Source organism: Myodes glareolus, chromosome 2 (assembly GCF_982192425.1).
Source record: "Myodes glareolus chromosome 2, mMyoGla1.1, whole genome shotgun sequence".
In the NCBI taxonomy this organism is placed as follows: domain Eukaryota; kingdom Metazoa; phylum Chordata; class Mammalia; order Rodentia; family Cricetidae; genus Myodes; species Myodes glareolus.
This window is the reverse complement of record NC_142027.1, coordinates 132,504,908-132,518,934: the sequence shown is the minus strand read 5'-3', so window position 1 is coordinate 132,518,934 and position 14,027 is coordinate 132,504,908.

The window sequence follows — 14,027 nt, the reverse complement described above, 5'->3', positions numbered from 1 at the left end:
GGGCAAGGCCAGTTTGGGTATTAGTATGTAAAATGAAAAAAGATAGTGTTTTCTTTTTTAAAGTAAAGTAAAATAAAATAAAATAAAATAAAATAAAATAAAATAAAATAAAAAGACCAGTCATGACCCAGAGTCAGGGAGTAGGGGAGATGAGAGTTGGAAGTGAAGGGAGGAACATCAAAATCATCCAGGGAGCTGCCCAGAGTGAAAAAAATAAATGATTTTCAATGCTCCCGGAGTGTGTCCCATAGGCAACGGAGGCCAAGAACCGCTGGTCTCCATAGTTACAAGTCACTGGTACATTTCTTCTGTTGTCATAGTTCAGAGGTGGAGTCAAAGATTTTAATAACTGTAATGCAGTTATTAATAACTGATTGGACATATGTATGCATTAACTATTCCATTAAAAATAAAAAAACATGGCTGGGGAACTCGGGGATTGTGTATGCTTAGCATTCTCAAAATTCTGAGTTCAATCCCCAGCACCCAGCACCCCCAAAACAATGGAAGAATACAGATAAATATAAAATATACACCATTCATTCCTTTTTCTTTCATTTTTCCCACCCATTTCATTTTTTCATCCCCTCACTCCTCCATTCCTTTTTTTCCTCTATTTCTCACGGAGGCCATAGAGAGTTGTTGGGCCTCTACGACCAGGTTCAAACCTGCAGCATGCTAGATATCTTCACTTCACCCTCTGACCCCAGGGTCCGCTAAGCATCCTTGTAAGAGAGGGAAAGGAGGTTTAACTGGAGGGTGTGGATGGAGTCAGAGGTCTCGGTGCATCCCACAAGTACAAAGCGGATGTGTTTCTGCTTTCCTTCAGATGCGAGGTGTTTACTCACGGAACACCTGCTCCGTACACGAATATCCCCATGGATGTCCTACACCCCTGCCATCTCCCATGCTGTATCTCCAATGAAGGGGAAGCGGAGTCACCCCGACCCACCCCCAGCTGTCAAGGCAGAAAAGGCCATCTAGCCTTTGTAGGAGCCCAATACACGTCTGTGTGTGTTGAAAACTTCAGACACGCATGAGTTAAATCCAGAGGGACCTGACTTTGAGCCCTGATTTGTCTTGGGCAAGCCTGTTCCCCTTTCTGGGCCTCAGTTTCTCCAAAAGTACAGTTGCCAGATAAATACAACTAGAGGGATTTTAGGACTTGACTGACCAGCGTATCCTGATCCTGAAGGTGCTGTGACCTCTGGTCCTCCTCCGTTTCTCCTCCTCCTCTTCCTCCACCACTTCCTCCATCTCTTTCCCCCTTCTCCTCCTCTCTTTGAAACAGGGTCTTGCCGTGTAACCCAAGCTGGAACCCAGTATGTAATGTCTACTGCCCTCATACTGGGGATCTCCCTGCCTCTGCCTCGCAAGTTCTGGGGCTACAGGCATGTGCCTCACGTGGAGCCTTTACCTGGGTCTCTTTTACTGTCCAACCCAATTTCGCTGGCCCCCAGAGTTCCTGTTTCAGCTGCGTGATTATGTGGCTGCCACCTACAGCCCATTAGCATCTTTATAAATTATCTGTGCTACCTGGAAATCATGAGCGATATTTGATTAAACCCATTTTAGCTTCACTTGATCCTCACTCGAGTGTTCTTGCTTGCCTGGGGAACCATAGCAGAGAGGTATGAAGCTGGGATTTGAACCAAACTCCACAGAGACCAGATAACATGAGGTCTACCCTCCAGTAGCCCTCCATGCCCCCAAAGAAATCCAGAATCAACTCCTGAGAGTTGTATTCTGCCTTCCAGACACATGCTGTGGTGCACACGCCACACACACACGCACACACACACACACCTGCATATATGAACCAGATTGACTTTTTATGGGGGGGTTCATTTATTTATGATGTATACAGCATTTTGCCTATGCCTGAAGGCCAGAAGAGGGCACCAGATCTCATTACAGATGTTTGTAAGCCACCATGTGGTTGCTGGGAATTGAACTCAGGACCTCTGGAAGAGCAGCCAGTGCTCTTAACCTCTGAGCCATCTCTCCAGCTCCCCTACTTCTGCCCCAGATTGACTTTATAAGGAGGTCAGCAACATAAAATATTTAGTGACAGGCCAATGACAAGGACCCAGAGGGACAATAGGGAAAACCTGGCAAGGAGGCAAGGTGGGGAGACGGTGGACTTGCACCTTTGGGTGTCTTTCATGGAAGGAGGCTGGAATGGGGAGGTGAGACTCGGCATGGAGGAGACTCTCCTTCGGCCCAGAGGCCAAGTACTGCCCTCACTTAGCTGGCGGGCACCAAGGCATGTTTACCTGCACTTGGTTTTTTTTTTTTTTTTGTATCTCACTACAACTGCTCAGCCTCTCTCGTCACTATTGGGCTAAGCTGATGACCCTCCCTGAAGACAAAGAGGCAAAACAAACTCACAGGCTGCCTCTAAGAACACAGCTTTGTAGCAAGCAAGCTCGCAGTAAGTATTCAGGGGAGGAATTTACAGTGGACAGGTGTTCCCTGAAGACAGTGAATAGTGCTGGGGGAGGGTTCACCGTGGCTTTCATTTTCATTTCTCTGGGTTTGCAATTCTGCGGTGGGCATTGAAATCTGGGTAATGTTGCTGTTGTTGTTGAGAAACAGAGCACTGTTTGGCCCCAGGCCTCAGCTGCATCGCCAAGTGAGGTACACCAGGGAGTTTTCTGAATGCCTGATTCTGAGTTTGACACAGAATCAGGCATTCAGAACACCAGCCCAGTTCAGGAGGCTGAAGCAGGAAGACCATGATTTCGAGGCCAGCCTGGATTACACAGGGAATTATAGGCCATCCTGAGTTTCACACTGAGAGCCTGTCAGAAAGAGAGGGTGAGAAAGAGAGAGAGAGAGAGAAAGAACTGTCAATTTATGTGTTTCTGTGGATCTGGTTGGAGCCTGCATAGCTGTTTTAGTTTTTCTTGTGGTCCTGGGAACTGAGCTGGGGGACTTGAAGGTAGCTTCCTTCCTGGGCTGGTTGGTTTGTTTTCAGGTCTTAGGTCTTGCTGTTGCCTAATCCACTCTCAAACAATCCTCCCTCTGCCTCAGCTTCACAAGTAACTGGGACCCAGTGGCCACCACAACCAGCTTGTTCGTATCTGTTTATTTATATTGGCGTAGGACGCGAGACAGGGTCTCACTATGTAGCCCTGGCTGTCCTGGAATTCATTGGGTAGACCAGGCTGGTCTCGAGCTCATGGAATTTGCCTGCCTCTGCCTCCCAATCACTGGGATTAAAAACGTGTACCACCACGATTGGCTTGTTTTTTTTTTAAGATTTTTATTTACTTATTATGTATACTATCAAGATATGAGAGTTAGTCAGTAACTAACTCTCTAGAGATAATGGGCCAGGCAGTGCTTAAATGAATACAATTTGTGTGTTGTTATTTCTGGTACTAAGCTAACCGTGCGGGAGCTGGGCAGGATGAAAGACAGGCCTGCCCGCAACCCCTTACAACAGCCCCTTACAACACCACCTCGTGGTGCTACAATACAGTATTCTCAGTATTCTGTCTGAATGTATGCTTGCAGGCCAGAAGAGAGCACCAGATCTCATTACAGATGGTTGTGAGCCACCATGTGGTTGCTGGGAATTGAACTCAGGACCTTTGGAAGAGCAGGCAGTGCTCTTAACCACTGAGCCATCTCTCCAGCCCCCGATTGGCTTGGTTTTTATATTAAATAATGTTTAAGGGCTAGAGAGATGGCTCAGCAGTTTAGAGCATACTGCTTTGGTAGAGGATTGATGTTTAGTTCCTAGACCATCAGGTGACTGACTACGGCCTGTAACTCTAGTTCCAGGGGAACCCAATGCCCTCTTCTGGCATCCAAAGTCACTGCACTCACGTATGCAAACACATGCAGACACTTGCAAATACACATAATTTTTAAAAAATGTTTAAACAGTCAGGCGGTGTTGGCACATCCTTCAATCCCAGCACTCGGGAGGCAGAGGAAGGCAGATCTCTGAGTTCGAGGCCAGCCTGATCTACAGAGCAAGTTCCGGGACTGGCTCCAAAGCTACAGAGAAACCCTGACTCGAAAAACTAAGAATAAACAAATAAAATAAATAAATGAATGAACATAAATAAATAAATAGTACAGCATTTCCAGAAAGTAGAAAAAGACAAGAGCTCCTGAGTAAATTGGGAGCATGGGGACCATGGGAGAGGCAAGGGGAGGGGCAAGGAAGAGAGGGGAGCGAGGAAAATATATAATTCAATAAAAACAATTTAAAAATGTAAGAAATACATCATTTCCATGCCCCCAGCCTCTCGCCCCATCCCTGACATTTTCTGTGCACTCTGTGCTCTATGAGATGCAAGTCCACCATAGATGATGCGGGTGAGGGTCGAGAGCTGAGCAGGACTGTGAGCCTCGCGGAACGTTCGGAGACGGCCGAAGGTCTTTGGCTCCTCTCGGGCTCCCTCTGAGCTCTGGGGACATCTCCGCTCTGCTCATGTAGCCGCTGAGGTAGTGTGGGCCACCCTTGCTACCTCGAGGTTTTTCTTTAGTCTGCCAAGTCCCTTTGGCTACATGTAGTCATATGGTCACCAGTTCTGTGCATCAGGAGGACATACCTCTGACAGACTCTATCCTGCTATCACGGAACTTCACTTTTAGTGACTGTCCTGGGGTGTGCGGGCATTCTCACTTGTCAGTGGCCCCTTGCTCTCCCTTCAGCCACCTACAGAAACTGGCAGGAAGGACAGTGCTCGGTCCAGCACACACAGGCCTGTTGCATGTCACAGCCCTGTCACACACATTCCTCCCCACGTAAGGGGGGAGGCATCCTGCAGATAGAAGTCCCAACAGAGAAGCCTGCCCTTGGTGGCCTTCTTCAGATATGTGGCCAAGACGCCCCGGCATTAGGTAAGCTCACCAAAACTTCTTCTGACAGGCCTGCTCTGTGTCTACAAGAGGCTACATGAGGAATTCCATCCCAGAACCTTCTATTCACTCAGCACCCTCAGGCAGCCCTATCTGCTCCCATCTGCTGGGATACAGTTGTTTGATGGAATGACCCCAGCACTTTTGCTGCCTGTGTTATCTTTAGAGGCCAGCTCGTGGGGACCAGGCTGGCCTCGAACTCACAGAGATCCGCCTGCCTCTGCCTCCCGAGAGCTGGGATTAAAGGTGTGCGCCACCACCGCCTGGTCTCCCAAGAATGTCTCAGTGCTGAGTTGCAGTTTGCGGCGTACAAACTGTGGATAAAATGATGCTCATTTACTAATAGTTTTCCATACACAATGCCGGGGACATGGTCAGCATGTGGTGTGTGACAATTGTCAATTTATTGCATAGCACCTGTTAACGGAACAATCTGGGGACTTGCTGTTTTTCTTCTGAGTTTCCCTGCTCCAGCTATTCCCTCTGGGTGATATACATGCTGATTCCTCTAAGCCAGCTATGGCACACCTCCACTGCTTGTGATTGACAAGGATGGATGTGGGGTTTAAGCACAGGTCCATTCAGTGGCCCGTGGGGACATCTGCTTGGGAGATGGTGACAGTGGGTGTCACCCCACAGGCAGGAGACCCACAAAACTGCTGTAGCTGTCACGTTGCCAGCAGGAAACTGCTATGGAATAATCCTTCTAGACACTGTATGAATACATGTCGTGACGATTGGTTTAACAAACAAACTGATTGGCCAACAGCTGAGTAGGATAAAGGTTAAGCGGGAAAGCCGAACTGAGAATGATGGGATGAGGAAGGGCGGAGTCAGAGGAGTCACCAGCTGGATGGAGAATGAGTTGGACACAAAAAAAATGGGATTGAGGTAAAAGCCACAAGCCTTGGGATAGCACATAGATTAATAGAAATAGGTTAAGTAGCTAGGTGAAGGTGGTTCACGTCTTTAATCCCAGCACTCGGGAGGCAGAGGCAGGTAGATCTCTGTGAGTTCGAGGCCAGCCTGGTCTACAGAGTGAGTTCCAGAACAGGCTCCAAAGCTACAGAGAAACCCTGTCTCGAAAAACCTAAAAATAAGAAAAGAAAAGAAAAGAAAAGAAAGAAAGAAAAAGAAAAGGTAAAAAAAGAAATACGTTTGGTTGTAAGAGATAGTTAGGAACAAGCCTGAGTTATTAACTAAGCATTTATAATTTATATTTATATTAAGTCTCTGAATCAGTTATTTGGAAGCTACCGCCGTTTTACTTGGTAGCATATGGTTGGGAAAGGAAAACTCCACCTACAGGAAATCACCCGGCACAGCCTTTATCAGAGTAGACTAAGGACAGTTCAGATGATGATATCAAAGACAGTAAACTCGCCCAAGAAGCCTGGCCACGTAGCTTAGGTCTTTTTTTTTTAAATTATTACAGTTTATTTTATTTAGTGCATGTCTGTATGTATGGTATATGTATGTGTGTGGTATATGTACATATACTGTATGCATCTGTGTAATCTAGGCATGCCTATGATATATGTATCTGTGTGTATATGCATGTGTATGGTATATGCATATAGGATATATTGTGCGTGTGACTTATGCATGTTTGTGGGGTATATGTATGTGTGCTATATGCATCTGTATGTGTGATAAATTAATATTGTAGCATATGCATGCGTGTAGTATATGCATCTGTATGTGTGACATTCGCATCTGTGTGTATGAAATACACGTGTGATATATGTGTGTTACTTTGTGCATCATGGGTAGGTGTGATATATGCATGTGTGTGCACTTGTATATGCAGGTACTCTCTCCCATGCATGTGTTTATGGGGAACAGAAGACACGTATGTATGTGTTCTTTCACTATCTACTTTATGTTGTCTGAGATAGAGGGCTCACTGGACCTGGAGCTCACATTTTGAAAAGACTATCGGGCTGGAGAGCCCCCAGGTCCACCTTTGGGGTCACAGATGTACGCACCACACCCAGCTTTTCTGTAGGTCCTGGGGATCTGAACTTGGGGGTCTCATGTTCATACAGTAAACATTCTACCAACTGGTCCATCTCCACCCAGCCCATTATTTGTTTTGAAATAAGGTCTCACTGTAGTTCAGAATGGCCTGGAACTCACTGTCCAGCCCATTCAGGTCTTAAACTCATGACAATCCTCCTGTCTCAGCCTTCCGGGATGGCGAGTGCAAGTGACACTCAGCTTTGATAACCTTTTTTATGCGATTAAAAAATAGATTTCCCGCTTAAGTCATTTTCAGTCACCAGGGCGCCCTCTCGTGGACAGGCTTTCCTAGAAGAGCGTTACTCAACGTGTGTGTGTGTGTGTGTGTGTGTGTGTGTGTGTGTGTGTGTGTGTGTGTGTGTTTTAAGGATGGGGCAGTCTCCACCTTTCAAGCATCTCCAAGGCTGCAGCAGTGTGGCCTCACGCTCGTCCACAAAGCTCTTGACTGACACCATTCCACCACCTGGGGAGCTGTGTAAGAGCTCATGTGTTGTGTCTTGGCATCGTTGCAAGTGTACACGGACTTTCCCACGTGCCAGGCTTTCTCTTTTGGTCACCAACCAGCTCCCAAATCATGATACAGAGGCTTATTATTAGTTCTGAATGCTCCACCTAGCTTAGGCTCATTCTGGCTAGCCTTTTTAACTTAAATAAACCTGTTTCTTTTTATCTACCCTTTGCCTTGGGGCTTTTTGCTTTTTCTTTCCCTCTGTATAGCTTGCTTTCCCTGCTTCTTGTGTCCACTGACTGGTGACTGCCTGGCTGGCCCTGGGCCTGTGCCTTCCTTTTTTCTTGTTCTCTGTTTTCTTCCCTTCTCTAGATTTTTCCTCCTGTTTATTCTCTCTGCCTGCCAGCCCTGCCTATTCTTTCTCCTGCCTAGCTATTGGCCATTCATATTTTTATTAGACCAATCAGGTGCCTTATGCAGGCAAGGTGCAACAGACACAACACACCTTTTACCTAATTAAACACATCCTTACATCGTTAAACAAATGCAACTTAAATACAACACACCTTTACACAGTTAAAGTAATATTCTGCGGCATAAGCAAACGTAACACATCTTTGCCCAGTTAAAATAATATTCCACACCATCCCCATGCCAGGATCAGGATTCGGTCGCCTTGAGGTAGGCCCCAGCTATCTACCTTCCCCAGTTCTTCAAGTGAGCCGACAGCTGTCTGACTTATGCAGTCACTCGGTCTCTTCCAGTGAGCACGGAGACCCAGCATCATCAGCTCCCCCAACTGCCAGCGTCCTGCCTGAACCGCACAGATAAGCCATGATGGCTACCTCTCAGTCACAACATGACCCCCTTGAGACTCACATCTGCTTGCTCTACAGCACCACTTAGAAATCCCTTTGAGACACCTGGCCTAGTGCATCCCTAGCTGCAGCGGGGCACCGACTTGCAGGTCACTCTCTTCCATCCCTGTCTCTCTGTCACTTGCTCCACTCACTGACTCAGCATGCAGAATGGCATTTGCATTGCCCTGGCTGCAGGGCGGGGCTGACTCCCAGGTCTCTCTCTTCTGTCCCTCTCTGCCACCCTCTTGCTCCTCTCACTGACTCAGCATGCAGAATGGCATTTGCATTGCCCTGGAGTCACACTCCCTCCACTTCTCTCTGTTTTGTTTTTTTTTAAGATTTTATTTATTTATTTTATGGATATGAGTGCTCTATCTGCATGTATGCCTTTATTCCAGAAGAGGGTATCAGATCCCACTATAGATGGCTGTGAACCACCATGTGGTTCCTGGGAATCGAACTTAGGACCTCTAGAAGAGCAGTCAGTGCTCTTAACTGCTGAACCATCTTTCCAGGCCTGGGTCTTTTTTTTTTTTAATTTTCACCTTGGGGTAACCTTAAACTTGTGACTATCCTCAGTCTCTGACTCCCAAGTGCTGGGATTACAGATGTGTGCACCATGCCTGATGTCTGCGGTCTTAATGAGAGCCACTTCTGTTTCCTTCCAAGGCTTGCTGCACCATCTCCCTGCCCCCACCTGGCCAGCTTATGTCCCTCCAGAATGGAGCTGAGGACACAGGTCAGATGAGAGTCACAGGGCATCTGCTATTGTTCACAAGTTTTTCTTCAAAGTGACAAAGACTACCGGGAGGGCACTTGGATCTTAAGTGTCCACCAGAAGGACACCCCGTACTTGTGTGTGTGACCCTGGTGAGATTGCCACGACACACACCACACACACCACACACACACACACACTCACACTCACAAACACCACACACACACCACACACACACACACACACCACACACACACTCACACACACACACACCACACACACACCACACATACACACCACACACACACTCACACACACACACACCACATACACACACCACACACACACACACACACCACACACACACCACACACCACATTCACACACACCACACACACATCACACACCACACACACACCACACACACACTCACACACACACTCACACACAAACTCACACACACACATCACACACTCACACACCACACATACACACACACACGGCACACACACACACGGCACACATACATACACACACACAGCACACACACAGCAACAGACATACATGCAGGCAAACACTCATACACATAAAATAATATATAAACCATTAAAAAATGCATACTTTGCCAGGCAGTGGTGGTGCACTTGGGACAGGCGGATCTCTGTGAGTTTGAGGCCAGCCTGGTCTACAGAGTGAGTACCAGGGCAGGCTCCTGATGCTACACAGAGAAACCCTGTCTCAAAAAAAAAAACCAAACAAACAAACAAAACAAAACAAAACAAAAAAATGCATACCTTTAATCCCAGCACTTGGGAGGCAGAGTCAGGTAGATCTGTGAGTTTGAGACCATCCTGGTCCACAGAGCAAGTTTCTGGACAGACAGGGCTATACAGTGAGATGCTGGCTCAAAAAACACACATGTACACACACACACACACACACACACACACACACGCACATACGCACGCACATGCACAACCGCTCTGCTGTTTAAATGACCAAATGCTATTTTCCTCTAGAAGCTGAAAAAACTTTCAAATATTTGGCTGCCATGCGTCGCCTTGCTTCCCAGGATAGCAGCAAGCAGGCCTGCTGGCTCATGTCACTTTGGCATTCAGCAGAGAGAGGTGGCAGACAGCCCTGTGGAACAGAAAGGTAGCTGGCACAGAGGCTCTGAACAGTAAGGGGTGTTGGCTCAACAAGGCCCATTTGGTACACTTAATCCTGCTGAAAAATCTGGCAATGGGAGAGGCAAAATCACCAGGATCAGTTCCCTTACAGCAGCCAGTCTGGGCAGAAATCAACTCAAGGAATCAATTTATAATAACTCCGCCATTCGTGGCAGCTCTTCCTGCCAATGTGCCAACGGCCAGATTCCCATGAACTCATGAACCCTCACATCAGCCCTGTGCTGAGGCCATGACTGTGACTCCTCTTGTGACAGATGAGACTTCTGAGGCTGCGGAGGAAGAGAAGTGTGGAGGACCGATGGTCGGCTCCTAACCCTTGAGGCCTCTAAACGCTGCCTCATGGCTAAAGAAGAGAACTGCCTTGCTTTCTCATTGGGATGACAGGATACCGGCAGAGGTATCCCGTTAGAGTAGGGAATTTATGGCAGGGGGCTTAGAGGCCACAGTGCCCCCACAGGCAGAGAGATGAATCCTGTGTTCAGCTCAGCTTCTCCTGCTTATTCAGCCTAGAACTCCAGAACAGGGAATGGCCACAGTCTGGGAGGGTCAGTTAGCCCTGTGGAGAAACACCCTCCCAGATGGGCCTAGAGCTTTGTCTCCATGGTGATTCTAATCCCATCAAGCTGACATTAAGCAGCACAGGTCCTTCAGGGTCTCGAGGCAGGAGATTATCTGGAGTATCTAGATAGGCCGGCTTCTACAGTTTGGATATGGACTGCCCCCACAGGCCCGTGTGTTACAGGTGTGGAGTCAGGCATGGTGACAAGCTTACAGCACTCAGAAGGTTGAGGGAGGAGGATTGCACGTTCCAGACCAACTCGGCCTAGAGCTGACGGCTCAGATCGAGATGGTGTCTCAAATCAAATTTGGGTCTACAGCCCAAGGCACTGTTGACAATTGACAAAACTTTTAAGGTGTGGCCCCCAAGGGGAGCCTAGGGTTGGCCTTCTAGTCACTGGGAGAGCCACTGAAAAGATCTCTAGACCTTTTTCTTTCTCTTTTATTTCCTAGCCACGCAGTGAACTATTTATTTTGCCTTGCAATTCCTGCCTGGGTTCGGAGTTTTATTTCCACTGCTGTGACAAAAAAAAAAAAAAAATCCAGACAAATAAGCAATTTAGGGGAGAAGGTACCGTTTTAGCTCGCAATTCCAGGTCACACCCCATCACAGCAGAGACATCAAAGGTGACAGGAACTTAGAACAACTGCTCACATAACGTCCACAGCCAAGAGCAGAGAGAGATGAATACGAGCTCACGGCTCAGCTCCCCTTTCCCACTCTTACGCAGTTCCAGATCCAGAACCAGGGAATGGTGCCGCCCATGGTGGGCATGTCTTCCCAAGTCAGTGACTGTAATCAAGACAAATCCCCCATAGACACGCCCACAGGCCAGATACTTCCTAGTCTGCACGCCTTTAATTCCAGCACTCTGGAGGCAGAGGCAGGTGGATCTCTGTGAGTTCGAGGCCAGCCTGGTCTGCAAGAGCTAGTTCCAGGACAGGCTCCAAAGCTACAGAGAAACCCTGTATCCTCATGAGGACTCACTTGACGGAGGATGGGCCCTGACGGCTACCAGCTGTCCTCTGACCTCCCACACAGCTTCCACGCATGAACCAAACTCTCTACAGATAAATAAGCGTAATAAAAAGAATGATTAATTTGTTGTTGTTGGTGGTGGTGTTGTTTGTTGTTTGTTGTTTTTTTTTCAAGACAAAGTTTCTCTGTGTAGCCTTGGCTGTCTTGGAACTTTCTCTGTAGACCAGGCAGGCCTGAAACTCAGAAATCTGCCTGCCTCTAGCCCATGAGTGCAGAGAAGGCATCCAAAACCATGGGCTAAAAGAAACCTATTTCCTTTTCAGATTTATTTTTATTTTATGTGTATGAGTGTTTATCCTGCACATCTGTAGTGTACCAGGTTCTGCCTGGTGCCTGTGGAAACCAGAAGAGGGCATCAGATCCGCTGGAACTGGAGTCACAGATGGCTGTGAACCTGCCATGTGGGTTGGGAATTGAGTCTGGGTCCTCTGCAAGGGAAACAGCGCTCTTAACCACTGAGTTGTCTCTCCAGCCCCCACTCCTTCTCTGTAAAGAGTAATTGTCAGAGGTATTCTGTTGGGGTGACAGCTGACCAGTGCACCGTCACAAATGAGAGCATGAAGGATGACTTCATCACACACACCACAGGCGGGGCAGGTGCAGATAGAGGCAGAGACTGGAACAGGGCAGACTCAAGTCACGTGGCATTCGGCTCCAGCAGAAGCTGGAAGGGGAAGGATGGGATTCTTAGCCTTCTAAAGGATCATGGGGCTACCACACCGCGATTTTGGCCCTGTGTTGTTGATCTTGGATGTCTGACTGCCAGAACTCTGAGCTAACTAACTTCAGATTTGAGTCACCAAGACATTTGTTACAGTTACTGTAGAAGCACAGAGGGACTCCTCCAAGACCACCCAGCCGGCGTGCAGTAAATGTGGTGTTGGGTTGTGTGTACAGCAAGTGTTCGCACACGCTAGGTGTCATCATCACCATGATGATCATCACGACCATTGCCGGCACCACCACCATTATTACTGTAGCAATCTGCACTTGAGGCTGTTTCTCTGATGAAATGTCACAATGGCTATGAACCGAGATGCCACTGGGGTAGGGCAGGGTTGGATGATTCAGTGTGGGAAGGTGCTGTTAACAGAGGGTGGGGTTGGTTCAGGAAAATGAAGAAACTTTAGGTGAACACCCTCTGAGTCAGTACCTGCCCCCCAAATTACCGCCACCATTCCCCTGATCTCACCAAGTGCTGCAAGCATGGTGTGGCCGAGCAGTCCAAAATGATGAAGGGGCCTCCCTGGGAGGCTTGCTTTTGGCTTCTTTGTTTGGTTTTGGTTTTGGTTTTTGAGACAAGGTTTCTCTTTGTAACAGCCCTAGCTGTCCTAAAACTTGCTTTGTAACCAGGCTGTCCTCGACTCACAGAGATTCTCCTGCCTCTGCCTCCCCAGTGCTGGGATTTAAAGTGTGCACCACCACACCCAGATAATGGAGTTTGAAAACTTGAATCCCCTGTCTCTTTGATGGAATGAAGGGAGCTCACAGTTGTTCAAGTTGTCAGTGTCTGCTCTACTACATATAGTGAGCTGGTGTGGTAACCGGGAACTAATGACCCTAGCTAAAGCCACCTTGCCTAATGGTCAGGTGGCTCTTCTTCTCCCTTTCCTTCCTTTTCACTCAGCCTCCTTCCTTCCTTCCTTCCTTCCTTCCTTCCTTCCTTCCTTCCTTCCTTCATTCCTTCCTTCCTTTCTTCTTTTTTTTGAGACAGGGTCTCACTATGTAGCTCTGACTGCCCTGGAACTTGCTCTGTAGACCAGGCTGGTCTAGAACTCACAGAGATCTGCTTGCCTCTGCCTCCTGAGTTCTGGGATTAAAGGTGTGTGACACATCACCCAGCCCCTTGTTATTCTTGAACAAGGATTGTGGAGAAGGAGAGGGTACCTGCTGCTCGAAAGAAGGGTCTCAGAGACTAAATGGAATAAGAAGATGTCTGCATGGGTGGAGGTGGCTCAGCATGAAAACTGGGGTCTGTGGGAAGAAAAGGGGGTCTCCTCTTGGAACTGCAGGCATGCGAGGCATCTTGGGTTTGGGACTGTAGCAACAAAGGAACTTGCTCAAATCAACAGACCGATAAAACCAATGAGAACACTGGGGAAGGAGCTAGGTGCATCTTTGGGAAGGGCAGAAGCAAGAAGAGGCCCCTTGGACTTTTGCTGGGGCTAGATCTGCCAGAGCCAGGACCCTGGGCTTCCATTCAGAAAGACATCCCACAGAGGCTGCAGCTTCAGATACCTCTGTATGTCCAAAACTCTTGAGAGAATCCAGAGACAGTGACACCTCAGCAGCTACCAGCACATCCGATCTT